Consider the following 18,326-nt stretch of genomic DNA (forward strand, 5'->3'; position numbering starts at 1 on the left):
TGAATATTTTATCCACCTGTCGCCAACATTCCAACTATAAGAGGCACTGCCTTCTTCACAGTAAGACATTTCTGAATTTGCCCGTCCCAGAATGCATCAGAAGTTATAAGGGATCATCTCTCTAGCCTCGTTTCCATGCTGTAAGTTGGAACTAGTCAGTGAGTCATAAAGTACAGAGCTCACAGAGCTGGAGGGAGGGCAATCTCGTTCCCAGAGTCTTCATTCCCCTTGACCAGCGGTCGGAAAACGAACGAGAGCTCTGAGCAACCATTGTTCGCAAGACTGTTCGCAACCATTTTGAAACAAGAAGATCTGTTAGATCTTATAACCGCGCTTTTAAAATTTAACTGTTTTCTTAGTACTACAGTCGCAACGCAGTGCATATTCCAAAGCAATCTTTGATGATCCATTGATTACTGTAGACATCACAGCACTTGATCAACACAAACTCTATTATCGCACCATCAGTCGTAGTCGTTGTGACATCTCCGATGACGTAATAGTCTTAATCTGGAACTTTCTTCGGGATATGTATGGGCATGAAGATACTACAAACCGCTTTCTTTCTTTAAAGTCACGATTAAATTTAACTGTTTTTTCCCCTTGAGTCAAGGGTTAGCAAAGAAGTCACACGAGTCACATAATTCAAGAATTGCGTTATCTACGGCTATCTTTAGTACGGTGGTTATTTCCTATCAATGACGTAATCTTTGCACGTTCTGACACGTTCTTTGCTTGGCTTGCAAATATTTAATTTTCCTTCCGATCTATGAACTCGCTGCGATGAAACAGTCAAAGGATTTACTTTATTTGCCTAAAACCGCAAGAAATACTGGCAAAATTACAAATAAATTAATGACCGTCGCTTCTGCCGAAATAAACTTGCAAAGTAAACACGATCTTATTTGTCACGTAGCGAAAGTGAAAGCTGCAACGTCAGCGCATTCCATGGCTGACGTAATACCTTTTTTCACCGTATTTATTATTCCCTTTAAATCCAACGCTTTGATAAAAAAAAAAGAAAATATATTTTACCCACAAAAAAGAAAACAATATCCGTAAAATTGTCCGTGTATTTATGTTTTAACACCTTCTGGCGGAAAAACATCACACGTTCCGTGACTCAAAGTTTGGCCGAGCGGAGGTCTGCGTCTGGTCACCGACAAAAAAAAAAAAAAATAAACCACGGGTAAACCTAGAACCGCGCTCGGCCCATGGCCGCGCGGTTAATAAGCGAATTCTGCCCATCCAGTTTCACTGCGCAGTCTGCATCTATGGCGCACGGGAGGCGCACGCCTGAAATGGTTGCTCCCAGAGCTCTCGTTTTCCGACCGCTGGTCAAGGGGAGCGAAGACTCTGGAAACGAGATTGGAGGGAGGGCTAAGAAATTTGGGGTGGTTCACTATTTTTTATTGCTCTGCATCAGGGACTTAGTCAAATTATTCTCTCATCTCACAATTGTAATTAACGACAACAAACGTTAATGAAATCTCTTTAAGGGCCCATTATAGTATCTTTTGATGCCGTTGCTAGGGAAAAATCAATTTGCTATAACTCTGCACATGTATGCTTCAATTTGGACCAAATTTGGACGATGCCCATAGGGAGCAAATATGATCCAGTTCATGACGTTATCGGACCACGCCCACTGTCACGTGACCAGGAACAGAAAAAAATGCATTTTAACTAAATTGCTTAAACCTTTTTTTCCGTGTTTTCTGTACAAAAACAATTCAAAAGCCGTTTTGAAGAAATTTAAGCATGCATGAAAAATAAAAAATGAGAATGGAAATTGTGCTTCTTTGACCACTCTTTTTACCGCATAATTTTTTTGTTTTTCATTTTCTGGCAAAACGCATCCTTGAATTCCGCGAAAATATGATGTTCTTTAGAATTGCTTTAAAATCCAGCAACTACAATTATCTCTCGAGGAGATCGAGAAAAGTACTTTTTTCGCGGCACCGGAAGTGATGAGCGAATTTTGAAATGATACGGCTTCTACACCCATCTCAACGCAACTACCATCGAAAAATTTCACCCGAATATTGTGCTTTAATAAGATACACACTTGTACTGGCTTTTCCGGAAGTGAATAACTCGTCACGTGACTTTTCAATTGACAGCAACTTGGTATTATTTTAAAGCTTACCGTGTTATTAGCCCGTCTCAACGGCTTCTAAACTCATCTCAACGCAACTACCATCGAAAAATTTCACCTGAACATCGTGCTTTAATAACATACATACCTGTACTGGCTCTTCCGGAAGTGAATAACTCGTCACGTGACTTTTTAATTGACAGCAACTTGGTATCATTTTAAAGCTTACCGTGTTATTAGTCCATCTCAACGGCTTTTACACCCATCTCAACGCAATTGCTTTGGAAAAATTCCACCCGAACATCGTGCTTTAATAACATACACACTTGTACTGGCTCTTCCAGAAGGGAATAACTCGTCACGTGACTTTTCAATTGACACCAATTTGGTATCATTTTAAAGCTTACCGGGCGCGTCTTATTAGTCCATCTCAACGGCTTCTACACCCATCTCAACCCACTTATTTTTGAAAAGAAAAGCACACGATCTTTCCAGGCATATTTAAGATTTCGATCGCATGGCTTGTTGCGTTTCAAGACAAAATGGCAATCGTTCTAATTAGCGGTATCCACGGTTGCTGTTTGTAATCAGTATTAGTGGAAATACCGTGAGATGGAGATTACAAAACTTGGGAAAAGACCATTATCATCAACGACCATCAGCCGTCGGCTTTAAGCGGACAGGAGCAAACGATTGATGCCACCGCCGCTCTAAATCAGTTGTTTACCTTGCCATTTGACCGACGATTGTTATCATACAGACATTCCCATCACCAAAATCGCTATCGATGAAACCTAAAAATTCACCACTTGTGATAGCGTTAAACAAGTTTATCTTCTTTTACTTTCAAGTTTATTCTGTTTCCACAGGAGAAAGCGCGGTTCTCATCTTTTTTCCTTTTTTTTTTTTTAATCATATCTTTGGTTGTCTAATTAAATTTAACGTCAACGTTTGTTCTTATTTCTATCTGGAACTTTTAAACACACTTGGGTAAATTGTCCATTCAAGTGTCCTCTTTAAGTATTCTGTTAAAACACAAATACTTTCACCAATCAAAATAAAATCTGAAATCTACCGAACTGTTTGTCTTTCCGTTGTTGGATTCAATGTTAAAGAGCAATCGAATCAAGCAAGCACACGAATGACAAGAATGTAAAGAATACGGACTGTCCACTTGATTGCCGGATCAGTCGGATAACACTCAAGGCCAGAACAATGCCACGAAAGGTACGTATAACTTTTCTTCCTTCCTTCCGTCCTCCCTCCCTTCCTTCCTTCCTTCCTTCCTTCCGTCCTCCCCTCCCTTCCTTCCTTCCTTCCTTCCTTCCTTCCTTCCTTCCTTCCTTCCTTTCTCTCTCTCTCTCTCTCTCTTTCTCTCTTTCTCTCTTTCTCTCTCTCTCTCTCTTTCTCTCTTTCTCTCTTTCTCTCTTTCTCTCTTTCTCTCTTTCTCTCTTTCTCTCTTTCTCTCTTTCTCTCTTTCTCTCTTTCTCTCTTTCTCTCTTTCTCTCTTTCTCTCTTTCTCTCTTTCTCTCTTTCTCTCTTTCTCTCTTTCTCTCTTTCTCTCTTTCTCTCTTTCTCTCTTTCTCTCTTTCTCTCTTTCTCTCTTTCTCTCTTTCTCTCTTTCTCTCTTTCTCTCTTTCTCTCTTTCTCTCTTTCTCTCTTTCTCTCTTTCTCTCTTTCTCTCTTTCTCTCTTTCTCTCTTTCTCTCTTTCTCTCTTTCTCTCTTTCTCTCTTTCTCTCTTTCTCTCTTTCTCTCTTTCTCTCTTTCTCTCTTTCTCTCTTTCTCTCTTTCTCTCTTTCTCTCTTTCTCTCTTTCTCTCTTTCTCTCTTTCTCTCTTTCTCTCTTTCTCACTATCTCTCTATCTCTCTTTCTCTCTTTCTCTCTTTCTTTCTTTCTTTTTTTCTTTCTGTCTTCATTTATCTATTTATTTATTTACTTGTTTATTTATCCATCTAACCAAGGCAATAGGACAAACAGGATAAAACAATAATTTGGAAGTTTCTTTAGTGATGGGTAGTTTATATTGTTCGTATTCTTTGGGGGTGCAATTCTCGAGTGTGGAATATTGTCAAGCACCTGATCTGAAAGTTAACCAGATTATCTTTCCCTGACAGAAGCAATATTGCATCGATAGAAGTCAGAAGTTTCGATTTTGAAATCATTATTCCATACATAGCTCCCGCCAGGAAACGTAAATACGAGGTGATCATCGGACTGTGTGTGTCAGGGGATAGTCAGAAAGCTTAAAAATCCATTTAACTGGACGGCTAGTACGATCCCGCGTCTAATTAAGTAGCCGTATAGAATTAGTTTCTTGTCAAGACATTATATTTTGGTTATAAGGCAGATTTGCTAATATCAGCAATTTGGATACTGCGCTAGACAAACACAAATTTTTAGCGGGAGAAATTTTCTTGTATTCGATGCTTTAATAATGCAATATTTGATAGTGCAATTTGTACCAATCCACTTTGTTTCCCAGCTGTTCTTTTTGTCAGCTATAAATTTCCAAACGATTATTTCATGCATGGCAACCTCGCGCTATCGAATTGAAAGATAAAGTGCGGCGAAGTTTTGGAAAATGATATACCCAACCGCTGTTCATCCTTAGCAAAAATAAAAGAAAAAGGGGAAAAAAACTCTCTGTACCGGATTCGAATGGTAAACCAATACTGAACTCCTGCGTCTTAACAACTGAGCTGTAATAGCGTGGAAAGAAAACATGATCCAGTTATTTAGACTTTAACAAATGCGCATAGAGAAGCTTGACAAAATTGCGAATTGCTCAGCTATAAACAAATCAATCCAAAAACAGAGAAAAAAAGACAGTTTTAAAGTCAACGACGTTTGTTAAATTTCTGATTTATAGCTTTAATACTCAAGCTACAAAAAGAATATTTGTTAAATTATAGAACTTTTATGGGAACGCAGTTACTTAGAATGTATGGGCACGTTCACATAACTGTGAATTTCTCGGCTATAAACGATTTAATCCGAAAACAAAAATAATAGCTTTAATACTAGTCATATAGGGATACTTTTCGCCAGATATCAAAAGAAATGGTCTATTATTGGAGCTATATGAACTATTTAATTATCTAATTTATCTATTTTATATCTTGTTTGTGTAGTTATTTACATTTTATATATTATTATATATATTTATATATTTTGATTACATGACGTAGGCCTCTCGCTTTGATTTAAAAGAATTCGAACCCAATAAAATGATTTTGATTGCGTAACTGACTTTCAGACTGAAATAGATCGCGGCTAATCCAACTTTGGCGGGGCTAGCGCAGTTGACCCCCACACAGTTACAACATTGATATCCAAACGAAGAAAATTAGCTTTTAGTACAAGCTGGGTTAATTCCTTTTAATAATGGAGACAAAATACAACCTGGCAGTCTTACAGTATATTTCTGGTGCTACACTGATGCTAGTGAATTTATATTGGTTACGTAAGATAGGCGATGACTCAGAAATGATTCTTAAAATGACCGAGAGACCAGTAACATCCTATTACCGTCACATGGTTAGTGCGCTCGTCTGTGGATCGAGCGGTCTGGGTTCGAGCCTTGGTCGAGGACATTGTGTTGTGTTCTTGAGCAAGACACTTTACTCTCGCAGTGCCCCTCTACACCCAGGTGTATAAATGGGTACCGGCGAACTTAATGGTGCGAGTAACCCTGCGATGAACTAGCATCCCATTCAGGGGGAAGTAGAAATACTCCTAGTCGCTTCATGCTACAGAAACCGGGATAAACTCCGGCCTGCAGCTGATGAACCACTTGGCTCGTATGCAGACTTTACCGTCACATTGGTATTAAAAAAGATGTTTTTGTTTTCTTGTCTTCAATCTTTTAAGTAATTTACAACACATACAAATACCACTAAAGAGTTTGTGTTAACGATTGTTAAGAGGCAAATCGGCAGCTGCGTTGTCACGATTTGGAGCCTTGAAGAACATTCTTACTACAAATGCCTTGAATTCGGGCAACCGCAAAGAGTATATTATGGGGTTAAACAGCGAGTTGGCCAAAAATAAAATTAACGCAGTCACGTGAAAGTAGTAAAATGAGTTCCAAGAGTCACGAAGACTTATAATGATGTAAACAATAGGAAATGGCATCCAACTCAATAAGGACACAAGCGCGGTAATAAGTAAGGTAGTCGTTAGTTTTCTTTCTCTCAGACTGGCTGCACCATGATGATGACGATGACGACTGCAGCGAACTTTTATGAAGATGCAGGCACAAGAGACACAAATAACAAAAAGAGAAACAAATTGATGTAAATAGTACACCGCTAATGCCATGTTAAAGTCGAATTTTGCTGGGTAGAACTGAAAACGTAGTCGGAGACATTCCCTCGATATAGTCGTCACCCAAATGGCAGTGATCATTACTCCATAAACCCATTTCTTAAGGGCGCGATATCTGAATTGAAGAAAGATCGCGTGTAACCGTTCTAGGGAGATTACAGCTAGATTGATTAGGGAGGCCAACGGGAAAAACCATCGTACGCCAAGAATTAGAAAACCTGGCAAAGTGTTATACGGAAAGTTATCCTTGAAAATAAAGTCGAGCATTTCATAATAGACATTCAAAGGTCCTTAAACTGCCCCAGCTAAGAGATCCACCATGGCCATGGCCAGATGAATGACAAAGTATGTACCTCGGCGCTGTAGCTGACGCTGCTTTATAAATACAATTATAGTGACGATGTTGAGGATAACTATGGCCAGACATTCAGGGATGAGCGCAACAAGCCATGGAATGCATTCTGAGGCAGGGAGGTGAGCCATCGTCTTGTCGTAGCTGGAGTTTGAAGTACTGTTGCTGTTGCGGATATTTGTAGTCATTTTGTTCCTCTCCTTCTAACGCCTTCCAAAAACCAGATCACCTAAAAATGAGGGCTGAAAATTAAGACATCACAGGTCCATGCCGCAAAGAACCCAGACTTGTGTTTTTTTGTTTGTTTGTTTGTTTGTTTGTTTGTTTTTTACTTTTATTTTAGTTTTGTGAAGATCGCCAAGGCCAAAATCATTCGTTCGCGCTAACTGTTTCTGCGCATTCTTGCTGCTCACGAGATTCACACGCCACGTCATGCATCGAGCGCGCGCGCTAAGTGGTAAGTGAACAATAATAGGACAAATGGCCACTGCTACAACTTTGCGTGGATTTAACGATCTTCGACGTTCGGTGACCCCTATTTTTCTTTTAATGGGCCATTTTCTCTACCGATTTTCAACGTTCTGCGAAAAAAGGAAGAAAATCTATTGAGTAGAAGTTTGAATTTCTTGCAAAACGCACCATCAAATTCCGTTTATTTGACCTCTTCGTTTAGCTGTGCGTCGGTTTCAAATGCCTCTTGAAGGGTTAAGGTTTGTGAAAATGATGGAAATATTTGGAATTATTAAAGCCACAGATTCACTGATACGAAATATTATTAGGATAGTTTGCCACTGTTGACTTATCTTTGATATTTTAACCTAAAAACCCCGGAGACCATGCTGAATTACGCGCACCAATTTATCAAAATCAGACTAGTTTTCCACACGCTTGATCTCTGAAACGAAGACGGTGAACCCCAATTTTTATTTCATTTCTGAAACAGGTATATCATTATCTGTCCGCAGTAGAAGTTTAAAAAAAACAGGTTATCGAGTAGAAATTTTTTGCGCGAACGTCTTTAAGTGGGAAAACGTTTCTCGCAGACAAATCACCTTGAGATCGAGAATGTTCCGCACAATACTTGAAAATATAACTCAATAAACCACTTTGCAGTCGGTTTTGAAATTATATTACAACTGAAATAACCCATATATGCATCTAAAACAAACCGCTAGACGGATGCAATATAACAGTTCCTAATGGAACTTTCTTTCTCCAAAGCAAACATTTGGTAGAGGTTGATTAAAACTAGCAACTGCCAGACTTAGTTTTTCGCTCAGACTCATTCAGAATCTTTACTTACTGCAAAGCAGTGTTCTCGGCAGCGATGATTGATAAAGATGACTGCACGCTTTTAGTTTGATTTGTGTGATAATATTGCGTTCTATTGATAATTCTTTACCGCTGTTCATTTTTCATATCCGGTTCGTTTTGATGCACAAGCCTTTATAATGTACAGTCTCCAGCATTACGCGTACAAATCGTTCTCGGATTTCTTTGTGTAATTCTGGATACGATGATAAAAACGAGAAAAGGAGCTTATATTAACTCCTGGATATAAATTAATTTCTACTTGCTCAAATTGTCAAGCACCAATCAAACCTGCAATTTTCAAGTTTTATTAAGAACGAACCACACATGCTTGTCATTCGCTGATGGCCTGAATTTGCAACTAATGTTTCCACTAAATTACAACTCATTCGGAATCACATGGTACTACGGGCGCTTACCATTGATCAAAAATCACCAGTTCAACTTTTCTGAATCTTTGCTGTTCGAATGCAAGGCGTCTGACCGCGTTCCAGAATTCGAGGTCACGTACTCTACAACACAGGCATGCTGGGTGGAGTTTGTTTTGTTTAAAAATGGTGGATTTTATTTAACATTTTCAAGGGTTTAAGCAGCATGACTCTGAAGCGATAGGTTGCACCATTCTCGACAACAATTACGGTCCTGCGTAGTGTGAACAGGGCCTTAACCTTCCTCTGTAAAATAAAATCACAAAATTATATGGATTTTGACCAAACAAAATGTGGAAGATTATTTTTTACGGGCTAAAAATATCAATCTTTTTCATAAGAATTTTATTAGAAGAAAACGTAGTTTCAACGAAAACGAAAGGCAAGGAATTTTACTATCTTTACCCTCAGTTTTGATGTGTTTTACATCAAATTGCTAATTACTAAAAAGCGTAGTGAAATTTGCAAATTTAGATTCTGATAGAGTAATTCTAACAACAGATGCAATATGCAAGAAAAGTTTTCCGAAACTGGAATATACTTTTTTTAATGCTTTTACTAACTTACAAATATCACTTACAATACATTCAAAAACCTGCTTACAATACTTCGCATTACATTACTTGCTTACTTACAATATGCATTAATTACTTAATATGGCATAACCTACTGGCACATTACGTTGCCTAACGACTTACAATACACTGTAATTACAGTACAATACAGTACAATATACACATTACGTTACTTAAGGACTTACAGTACACTGTTTTTACTTACAAAAACAAAAAAACAAAAAAAAAACCTCGCAATAAAGTACTAACAGACACGCCTTAATGGGTGAGAAAGAATTTTCACTTCTGTTGAAATTCTCTTTCACCATTCAGTGTGGTAGCAATATATATTTTTTTCTCGATTTTTTCAGGCACTAATGAGATGAAGTCGCTGAACTGACGAACATAGTATTATTTATCGCGTTGATATATAGAAAATATTTGCCCAGCATTATGAGGTGGTTGAGAGTCAAATGGTGCGTACAGGGACGAGTAATTCCAAACAAGACTTCTGGCTCGGAGAGAAGTAAACTCGCATTACTTACGGTAGAATACCAACTTTGGAACTTATCCCAAAAAGAAGAAATATACTTTTAATCTGACTTAATTTAGGAAGTTCTGAAACTGAATTAGAAACGCATGAATTTTGTTACTAACATTTTAAACTTTCATCTTGTACACACATTTTTCAGACAATCAGTTGAACTTTGAAGATAATCAAGAGATTAAGAAAAACCATTGACATCCGATTATATACCGTCATTGGTATTAAAAAAGGATCTGATTTTCTTGGAACGACTTCACTCTTTTCAACTGATTTACAACAACATACAAATACCACTGAAGAGTTTGTGTTAACGATTGTTAAATGACAAATCGGCTGCGTTGTCACGATTTGGAGCCCGGCGGAACATTCTTACCACACATGCCTTGAATTCGGACATCCGGAGAGAGTATATTTTTGGATTAACTAGCGAGTTGGCCAAATATAAAATTAGCCCTGTCATGGCAAAGTGATGAAATGCGTTCCAAGAGTCTAAACGAACAGTAGATAAAATCATGAAAAAAAATAGGAAATGGCAACCAACTCAATAAGGACAAAAGTGTAATGATAAGTAAGGTAGTCGTTAGTTTTCTTTCTCTCAGGCTGGCTGCACCGTGATGATGACGATGACGACTGCAGCGAACTTTTATGAAGATGCAGGCACAAGAAACACAAATAACAAAAAGAGAAACGAAATAATGTGAGAAGTAGCCCGCTAATACTGTGTTGAAATCAAGGTTTTCTGGGTAGAACTGAACACGCACTAGGATATACTCCCTCGATATTGTCGCTATCCAAATGGCAGCGATCATTACCCCATAAATCCATTTCTTAAGGAGGCGATGTCTGAATGGAAGAACAGTCGCGTGTAACCGTTCTACGGAGATAACAGCTAGATTGATTGGGAGGCCGACGGGAAAAACAATCGTACGCTGTTAATTAAATAATCTAGCCAGGGGAAATACGGAAAGTTATCCTCGAAAACGCAGTCGAGCATTTCATAGTAGACATTCAAAGGTCCTGAAACTGCGCCAGCTAAGAGATCGACTATTGCCAGATGGATGATCAAGTATGTGCTCTGTAGCTGCTTTACAAATACAATAATGGTGATGATGTTAAGGATAACTATGGCCAGACATTCAGGGATGAGCACAACAAGCCACGGAATGCATTCTGAGGCAGGAAAGTGAGATATCATCTTGTCGTAGCTGGAGTTTGAAGTACTGTTGTTGTTGCTGATATTTGTAGTCATTATGCTCCTTGTGATGTTTTCCAAAAAAAAAGATCACCTAAAAATGAGGGCGTAAGGTTAAGATACCAAAAAACTCATGCAACAAAGCAAGACTTTTTTCCGCCTTTGTTTTTGCTTTGTGAAAATTGCAAGGCCAGAATCCTTACAAATCTAGTCACTCACTAATTCATGTTGTAGTCAAAGTAAAATAAAATTATATTAAGATTACAATATTCAGAGAGGAAGCCACATTGGTCCTGGCTGGTTTTCATGCAGGTCCTCTATCCTATGTTAGTCTTTGTGGAGAAAAAACCCTCGGAGCAAGGCAAGAACCAATAACAAACTCAACCCACGGGGCTGAAATCAAACCCGGGCTACGAGCTACGGGCTACGTGGGAGACGAGCGCTCTTAACACTGCTCCTTGCTTCCCGAAAGCGACAGTAAGCGATATGAAGCTATTCTGTTAAAAGAGCTCAGTCACTGTACTTTGAAGCATTTTGTAACGTACAAAATTAAAATTACTTTTTAATTGAAGGAACCCGAAAATAATAGTTAACTGAAGTAGAAAAACACCAAAGAGCTAGTAATGAACCATAGAGGAACAAGGATGGTTAAGGATGGAGAAGATTGACTCGGATTAAAAACGACGAACGTGAAAAATCTAGGCTAAACTTTTCAAGATGTGAAAACCGTGACGCAGCTTGTTTAAAGAACATATTCCCTTCGGACATTTACTGGGCAAGGTTTTCTTTCAGTTTGATCACATTAGTCAGAATCCTCTCTCTATAGTAAGTTATAGTTACCTTAATATACTAACCTTAGACTTACCTTCAGAATGAAATCCACAGACTAACCATCGTGAGAATGTTCCGTTCAGTTCTTGAAAATATAGAAAACACGCAATACTGAAAACAGGGATCACTAATTGTAGCTGGTTATAAAATTATATTACAACTGAAATAACCCACATCTCAAACAAACCGCTAGACAGATGCAATATGACAGTTCCTGATGGAACTTTATAATTCGTTTTCCAAGCAAACATTTGACATATATCTATTACAACTGCCATGTCATGAATAATCCCAGCAGATGAACTTTTTTCGTGACTCAATCGCAATCTTCACTTACAGACAATTAATGCTCTCGGCAACGATGACTTAATGAAATTGACTGCATGCTTTTAGTTTTTTCGGATTCGCTTCAAACTTTATTGATACTTCACTTCCGCTGTCCATTTTCTATGTCCGGTTTGTAATGTATCATCTCCGGCATTACGCATATGAGTGTCCTAAATATCATTGATTCTTCTTTTCAAGAACTTCTCTATTATCATATTATTGTCACATCAAGTTGCAATTTACTTTTATGTTACAAATGCTATTGTATTTGCCACTGTTTTCTGTGTCATTCAGGGTACGACAATAAAGACGAGCAAGGGAGCCTCTGCTCCTGGATATAAATTATTTCTACAGGCCATTCCGAGTTGCAAAAACGAGCGAAACGTTGAAACACATTTAAATATGAATTGTTTCACTCAAAAAATCGTTTTCACACAAAGGCAAAAGACAACTTGGAAATGACCTACTGTCAGGCGCCATTTAAATCTGACATTTTGAATCTCTCTGAGAACGATTCACTCATGTTTGTCATTCGCTGATGGCCTGAATTTGCGATTAATGTTTATACACTAAGTATGCAACTCATCCGGAATCTTCCGCTACTAAGTAACCCAAAACAGCAATTCCCTTGTTTCAAGTCTGACTCTTTCTTAATTAAATTTGGGGGAAATATAAAGCTTTCTATTGGACTTTTGTAGTCAGTGTTCTCACAAACACGATTTAGATGGGAGACGGCTTTCTTACAATCGCACACTGTATAGCCCGTTGCTTTTGTCGCAAGATTGCAAAATAACAACAGCAAAGCCGCAAAAAGACTTAGAAGGTCTGTCGTTAATGCAGTGGCCCAAGGCTATTTGGAATCTTTGGGAAACAACAATAACGGCAACGGTAAATTGCTATCTAACCTTCCTTCCCTCCCTGTATTAAAAGACGCCGGCACCTGATCACAGGGTACGGCGACGGCGACGGGAATATCAAGAACAAGAAGCTTAAAACAGCGTGGTGAAATTTAAAGTGCATTACCTCGAATCCATAGAATACAGTTCTATGAAGGAGCACTAGCCAAATAGCAACAATACAATAACTCTACTTACGGGCAAAACCAGAAGAAGCAAGTGCTCGCACTTTCTCTGGTCTTTGTGAAATGTTAACTGTGAGAAAAACTCTGCCTTCTTACCAAAAACACGGCATAACTTCAATTCCCCGCAGTGTAAAATCTTCCCAGAGTTTTCAAACCTCTTGATAGTATTCTGTATTTCTCTTAAAATACTAACTGATTCCAAAAGTCATTTCGCTTTTCAAATTGACGAATTTCCCGAGCTTAAGCTCCTAAGGAGGGAGAGAGGTGAGGGGGAGGGGGAGGGGTGGGTGGCGGGTGGGAGAGCACTTCCTATAATGACCTGCACAGGGAGGTTCCGCCTGTAAAGCGTACCTTTCTCATCCTTCAGGTATATTCAAAGGTAGGAATTTCACAAATATAATTGAGGTGTACATACCAGAGTGTCTTTATTCCCACCACAACGTGACCTGGGGAAATAATACGTTGTTTTTGTAAATCTTCTGGTAAAGCTTGATGTTCTCCCATATTAGTAGAATTCTACTAGTATACTAATCCAAATTCTGCAGTCTGTTGGCTGAGCTACTCGTATAGTATCAGCCATTAGTATAAATCTACTAGCGTTCTGTCATGACAGAATGGCGTTTTCTGATTGGCTACGCTTCTCACTATGTTGTAGATAGTAAGTAGCGTAGCTGTATGAGCTTGTAAAAAAGATGACTGCCGCTTCTTTGCGTTTTCCAGGAGTCTGTGAAGAGGATTTATATAAAATTTTGAACGATTAGTAGATCTCGAGCTCATAATCTAATTGTTAATTAGAATGCAGTGGCTGGAGGTCGTCGAAATGATGGCAACCTTTCCTAGTTTCTGTGATGTTTTGAGGAAGATTTAGAAATAATACTGGATGATTAAATTCTCAAGAGCGTTAACCGTAAAGAAAGGAAACTGACTCGCATGATGTGGCTTTGACATAAAACCTTAAAACTTTCAATGAGCTGACGAGCACGCGTGCACAAATGTAAGCTTTAAATAACATTCCAGTCCATTCTATAGACTTTCTAAAAGTCCTTTCCAATAATTCTTTCCTAGCCTGTTGGTTTCACCGTCGCTCGAAGATAGCCTCTCGCTTCGCTTGAGAGAGATAAATAAGTCAAGGATTAAGAAAAGGTCGACTTGTGACAAGTCTATCCGTTCTACTAAAGCATTAAGTTTAATGCTACGTTGGGAAATTATTAAAAAATCTTTATTTGAAGGAAATTTAGTTAGAATTGTACAAAAACAATTAGATTATTCGCTCTCGATTTCTACGAGGTGATAGTTGATTCGGCCTTAGGCACCTTCAGCTATCACCTCATAGAAATCTCGAGCTCATAATATGATTGTTACATATATAGTGTTTATTAACTTCATTCTAGGCGATAGCAAAACGATACACTGTTCTTATACATATCTTGTTAATAGACCTTAGATAAACGTGAGAATCCAAATTTCAGAACCAGGCTGAAAACAGACGACGAAATATCGTGTTTAGCCTTCAGGACGTGATATAAAAGTTGCCACACTCGTCTTCGAAATCTCCAATCGAGTACTTAAGATGTTCGAAAAGTATACTGAGCTGCTCTAATCTGTAGCATTTATTTTGGTGAATCTACACTCTCTGGCACCTTCTAACGTTTATGATGTGTATTTCCTGTCAAGGCTGGACAGAAATTACAAGGTAGAAAACTAGTAGGTATCGACAATATGAAAAATAGACTTGCATAAATCAAGTGAAAACAAGAGAGAATCTATAGCGCTTCTTGCGTGAATACAACCAGTGACGTCACAAGGTCCTTAAACTCGGTTCCAGAGCCCGGACACAGTTTTGCTCCAAACAATCGATTTCAACAGCTAAAAAAACCACTTTCCGTTAGGATTTGACAGAAATAAAGTTCACCATTACTTTAAGCACGTTTGAAACTATAGATTGGGATAATAAAAGAGAGTACGAAAATTTCGTTTCAGTGGCACTTTAATAAACATCAAGTACACTTAGAACATTTCAAAGAGTCTTTCCTTCGAAATTCTGTACATTTCCCGAATATTGATTTGATTCGGCCATACATTTTTTAATTCGGCAAGACATAGCTGATTTATAGATCCACGATAAGTCGTTCGAATATTTTTTATATATTTCTACTTTATCGGAAAATAGTTGATGCGAACTGATGCAGGAAATCTCGAATAGAAGTGAAGAGAGCGCGGATTAAGAAACACTGACATTTCTTTCTAATTATTTTCTATGTTGGCCTCGCTTTTTGTAAACCAAGGTGATCATGACAGAGCTCGTGACATCGCTGTAATTCGGACTAAACTTTCAGTCTGACTAAAATGAAACTTTTGAAAAATCGCACAAAAAAAGTTATTGTAAAACCCAACTTACCACAGCGGCTAATTTTGTTATTCCCCTACACATTTCATCGCCTCTTTACAAAAAGTTCGTCATACAATCACAACTCAAGAAACTCAAAATTCACTTCTTAAATTTTTTTCACCCTTCGGTCTGAAATAAGCGACAGAAAAACGCTTTTCATTTTAAGAACCGCGCTCGTCTCAGGCTGCGAGGCTTTAAATGAAAACACTCGTGACGGCAAAAGACCTTTGTTGGGCAATAAGGTCACGTGTTGCTGGAGTGAGCTCTTTAACAACTTAGTTATCTTTTCAACAACTTCTAGCTGAGGTTATAAATAAATCTATAGGGTAAATAAACAAGGTAAAATGTTAGAGATCAAATCATGAATAACATTCATTAGCTAGTGATAACTTTCTCTGTTCGGTGATCTATATTCTGTTCACTCCACTGATCCCGAGCAGATCTCTCAGTATAGCGAGTTGCTCATTAGGCCTCCCACATTGACTGATGTAGGGAACAAGGAGAGCTAATGCATTGAACTTATCTTAGCCGGAGAGGCAGGCGCAACAGTTACTTGAAAATGACTTGAAGGTGCATTAGCTTATACTGACTCCGTATTATTACAATACTCTCGCAGAAAATGACTTCAGAGAATTTACCTACCTTTATCCTGGTTTCGTCCGTTAGAAACAAAATGTTATGGTCATCTCTGTGCTTCTATCCACCTAGCACATGATCAAACCATACACCACATAAAACTGCTAGCAGATCTAGCAAGTTTCTTATTAAACGACTCGACTAAAAAGCTTTTCTAGCACAGAAAAGGAATGCCGCATCGTGCTGGCCAACAATGAGGATCACTACAATTTGGACAAGTTCAACGATTTGAAATTTGAATGGCCCATCACCAAGGCAATTGTTAGATTAAATCCATAACTTAGTAACAAATGTAGTACATCGGCGGCATATTAGGCGACTTTGAAGAGACGCAGTTGAGCAAATTAAAATAACCATGGCAAGACCAAACCAGCCTGATATGCCGCTACAGTTGGTCAAAAAAGGTTTTCACCACATCCATTGTCAGCCATAAAACAGGCCATATCGGGTCAGCGTCTTGATATCGCAAGATATCAGCTTACTGTTGTGCTCAACAAATTGCTAAACAGTCTAAACGGAAAATACGGCAAACAAGCAACCAAATAAAATTGGAAGAGCCTTGGATCGTGCTTTGGACTCTAGACTACGTATGATTTCGTTATTTTGTAAATACATCAACCGATTTAACTACAGGAAATTTTCACTATCATAAAAACTGGTTATCTTAGAATTGTCTGAAAGTCTTGATTCTTGATTAAACAGAAACCCCAGTTCCCTTGGATATCATCGCTCAATGAAAAACACTTAAAAGCAAGTGTAGGAATCACACCATCAGCTGCCACGAAATGCAGATAAAAGGATTCCGAAGGAGTCCAATTGTGGCCGTTAGGAAAAAGGGGGAGCCTGGGCCCGCCGGAATTTTCATACAGTTCAATTATCCAACTAAAGTTCCATGCATAAATAATCCAGAATACTGATCCCTGTTACCAAACAACCTATCAAGAGATTCTCCGTGTCAAGCTTGTGTGCTAAACAAACGATTTTCATTTACCCTTTTTGATACAAAAAAATGGTTTCCTGCTTTTGAGTCTTGGAAAATGACTACCTTAGATATTACACCGGGCTCCTAGAAAAGATTCGTTTAATTCTCTTGAGCATATGACTGAAAAAAATCGGTCGAGAAACGACATAACCTTGGACAAAACAACCTGTCTATAAACCAATGTCTTCACCAAACGGGTTAAAATGAACTAAATGTTCCACGCAGTCGTTCTACAGAAATGACAGCGAAATTAGTAAGGAAGGTCATAAGAAACAAATTAAACAAATAATTCCAAGGGAACTGTTAACTACTCCGGTTGGCAAACGTTTTTTTCCTTGACCACACATACACTACTAATGAATGATGTCCAGCTAAACTCACGAGTTTTTAAACTTATGTAAATCTTGGAAAGTCCCAGAGGTGTCTCTGCATATATTTGAGTTTGCGGGACAATGCAGACTAATTTTCAAGCACTCTACATTACGACTGTACAGTAATCAACAGTAATCAATCTTTATTTGCACCCACTCTTGCTAAAGAAAAAATATTACAATTTCAATGAAAATATTATAAGTAAAAATTAGAGTACTAACTGCCTGGAATAACCGTAGGGGCTAGCGGAGCCAGGCAGCCAGTTGACAAGAGTCTAAAAGCTGAGCTCCTGGATACTACAAACCAGTTAAAAAGCTTTGTAGGAATCATTTAACGACCTTGAACAATGCTCGAGACGAGACTGCTTGGAAATTCGGGGTATTCCAAAGAGTTCTAATGACACACGGGCTTATCATAATCATGTGACAGAATGAAAAGACTTACATAAAACGGCTAATTATGTAACAGGAAAAAAAGTTTAGAACATACCTTAGAGCAGGTGTAAGGAAGTCGTAGCTAGAGACAACATTATTTAAATTAGTTGCATTGCTTGCTTGGTAAATAATCTCCTAAACAAGGCTGGAAAAATGTTTTCATGGTGATTCATATTGTGAGTGTCAATTGAGACAATTGGGGCTTGACTGAAAAGAATTTCAAAGGATTAAACATTCGAGATTTTGAAATCTTTCCAAGAAACAGGAGAAAGGAAGTCGTAGCTAAAATAAAAGTTTCGCAAATTTGTTGCATTGTTTAGTAGGTAAATATAAATGGACCGAGTTAAATCACTTCATTGAAGGTTTCAACCCGTTTTGAAGGTGCTTCAGTAAGAAGAAAAACATAGGCAACAAATTTATTTTAACGTGGTAATTATATTCAAAGAACACTAAATAGCTAAAAGC

The 18,326-nt window shown here is 38.2% G+C and overlaps 1 pseudogene; it reads right to left on the reverse strand.

The window, feature by feature from the left end:
• Positions 1 to 9,858: 9,858 nt before the first annotated feature.
• Positions 9,859 to 10,865, reverse strand: LOC145500924 (uncharacterized; annotated as a pseudogene).
• Positions 10,866 to 18,326: the final 7,461 nt, after the last annotated feature.

This window comes from Orbicella franksi, chromosome 10 (assembly GCF_964199315.1).
Source record: "Orbicella franksi chromosome 10, jaOrbFran1.1, whole genome shotgun sequence".
NCBI lineage: Eukaryota > Metazoa > Cnidaria > Anthozoa > Scleractinia > Merulinidae > Orbicella > Orbicella franksi.